The sequence below is a fragment of the Herpailurus yagouaroundi genome, unplaced genomic scaffold (genome assembly GCF_014898765.1).
Source record: "Herpailurus yagouaroundi ecotype Mexico unplaced genomic scaffold, PumYag 28, whole genome shotgun sequence".
Classification (NCBI taxonomy): domain Eukaryota; kingdom Metazoa; phylum Chordata; class Mammalia; order Carnivora; family Felidae; genus Herpailurus; species Herpailurus yagouaroundi.
This window is the reverse complement of record NW_024412376.1, coordinates 89,468,065-89,470,494: the sequence shown is the minus strand read 5'-3', so window position 1 is coordinate 89,470,494 and position 2,430 is coordinate 89,468,065. Positions and strand designations below refer to the sequence as shown.

General features: G+C 39.3%; 1 non-coding gene across 1 annotated transcript; it reads right to left on the bottom strand.

Moving 5' to 3' along the window:
- Positions 1-431: 431 nt before the first annotated feature.
- LOC121040207 (U6 spliceosomal RNA) lies at positions 432-536 on the bottom strand. The gene has a single exon (XR_005795187.1). It is a non-coding gene; the product is annotated as a U6 spliceosomal RNA (small nuclear RNA).
- Positions 537-2,430: the final 1,894 nt, after the last annotated feature.

Below are 2,430 nucleotides of genomic sequence, written 5' to 3'. Positions count from 1 at the left end.
ATGAAGTCACTGTTCGTGGTTCATTTTTTCCGTTTCAGCAAATGCAAAGCATTACATTCTTTTTGGAAAATCAAAAGCATCTTTTATCAAAGTCAAACACCTCTTCTAACAGCCTTTGAATTCCAAAAAGTGAAGTTTGAACTTGAAGCCAGTGTTTAGTTTTTAGTTCTTATTCTCTGGATTCTGTTTATTAAGCCCTGTTTACAAATTCAAAGAGTAAGGATAGCAAAATTCCTGAAAAATGTGCTTTAAAAAATGCATGTTCAAGCTCCTTCCTGCCTTCTCTTAGGAGTTATATGATGAAAATGCTCAAGTTAAACATGTGGCTATTTCTCCAGAAAAATTGCAATTCTTATATGTCCTTTACTTCAAGTTCTAAAAATTGCTTTCTGTTTGTTTATTATTCATATCTAGTTTAAATCCTATAGTTAACATTTCCCAACTTGTTCTTTCCACTTGCGTGTCATCCTTGCACAGGGGCCATGCTAATCTCTGTATCGTTCCAATTTTACTATATGTGCTGCCGAAGGGAGCACCCAACTTTTCTTTCCAAAGAGCTGGGTAAGCATGACATATTCACAGCACATGTTAGTAGCCCAAGCCCCACTGAAGGGACAGTAGAAGTATGTAAAAGGTATAGTCAGCAAGGACAAAGAGAAAGGGGAGAAGCAGAGTATAAGAAACATTTCAAAAAACGTTTTGGCAGACAGTGAGCAAATGGAGGAGTGACACCTCATCAAACCCATGGAATCAGTTATCACCCAAGGTTCCCTAAAAGTGAGGAGGAGTGCGTATACTAAGGAGACGCCATCTCAGTAACTGTGAGGAACCCAGGAGACACCAGGACTCCAAGACCCATAGAAGTGGACTTGTGATTCAGGACTGAAAACAAGGGGATTGGTTAAAAGTCAGTAGAGACCTGGTGGCCCTACCCTTTCTCAACCCCCAGACTCCTGCCCACCTACCACCCCTCAGTCTTAAAAAGAAAAGGAGTGGGGAGAATCTTGGGAAAACAGAGACCATGTAGGATATGGGATATGAAACTGAGTATTCTGTTCGCTGAATAATTTTCTTACAGACATGTAGTTTTGGAAAACAATTTTCATTAAAATTTAAATAAAGTGAGAAAATTGTAGTCAGTTCAAATATTTAGTGTGCTTATTTCATAATAATGATAGTTGTGGAGCTGTTTAATGCACATGGCAAATTTGTAATGCAGATATAATTTAGACCCATTGTACAAATGAGAAAATTATGGCTTGTAGTGTAAGTTTGCCCAAGGTCATACAGCTATTAGGATGTAGCTAGCACTCAAACTCAGCTCTGTTGATTAAAAGCCTATACTTTTACAATGCCACCAAAATGCTTCACAGAGTTTTGGTTTATAACCACTGGGTGCAGAGAGAAGATTCTTCAGGATAAGGAAAAAAGTGTTGTGGAACATTCCCTACAAGCTTAGAACTTCCCATTACTTCATTATTTAACTAAGTTAATCAACTTGAATGTTTACTTATTTATTTTGAAAAAGCGAGAGAGAGAGAGCGAGAGAGAGTGAACATACATGCCTGAGGTGGGGGAAGGGCAGAGAGAGAAGGAAAGAGAGAATCCCAAGCAGGCTCTGAGGTGTCAACTCTAAGCCTGACACGGGGCTCAATCTCACAAACTGTGAGATCATGACCTGAGCCAAAATCAAGCCACCCAGGCACCCCAAGGCACCCCAAGGCACCCCAAGGCACCTGAGCCACCCAGGCACCCCAAGGCACCTCAAGAATCAACTTGAGCTCTAAAGGTTTAGTATAAATACTTTCAAATATTAGTTTTTCCTAAAGCTGAAAATACACGAAATTAAATTTAGAAATACAAATCAAACTGAACTATGTGAGTCAATCTTATCAAGTGCTTCTTTTTTCTGTCATTTCCTCTGAGACTATTTGTCTCTGTGCCTAAAGTGTTCTGGACTTATTGTCCCCTGATCAAAGTTGTGCTCTGGCTAATAGTTGGGACCAAAGTATTTAATGTGATGTCTACCCATTTACATATTATCTTAAGATATTTTAAGAATCTTTTACCAACTTTTATTATTCTTCGTCAGGTAGTCCAAATAGCAATTTGTATGTTCACCTATTGATTTGAGAGGTTCCTGTTTTCTCCATATGAGCAGTTGGGCAGAGCCATCCCTCGGGAGAGTTGAGCTGAGGTGAGGGGTAGAGAATTGGGTAAGAAAGGTGAGAACATGGATGGATTTGTGGAAAGATCTAGAAGGGAAAGATCTTACATTTTGCTTTTGTCCACCTCCCACACCCAGCAGGTTTTAGCTGGTTAAATAAAATGAAAAGTATAGCAAGCATACTAGTAAAGAGGGGGAAAAATCTTCATAACAAAATGCTTTGTGAAGATAACATGCAAACAGAGGAGGGGCAGTGTCACCCG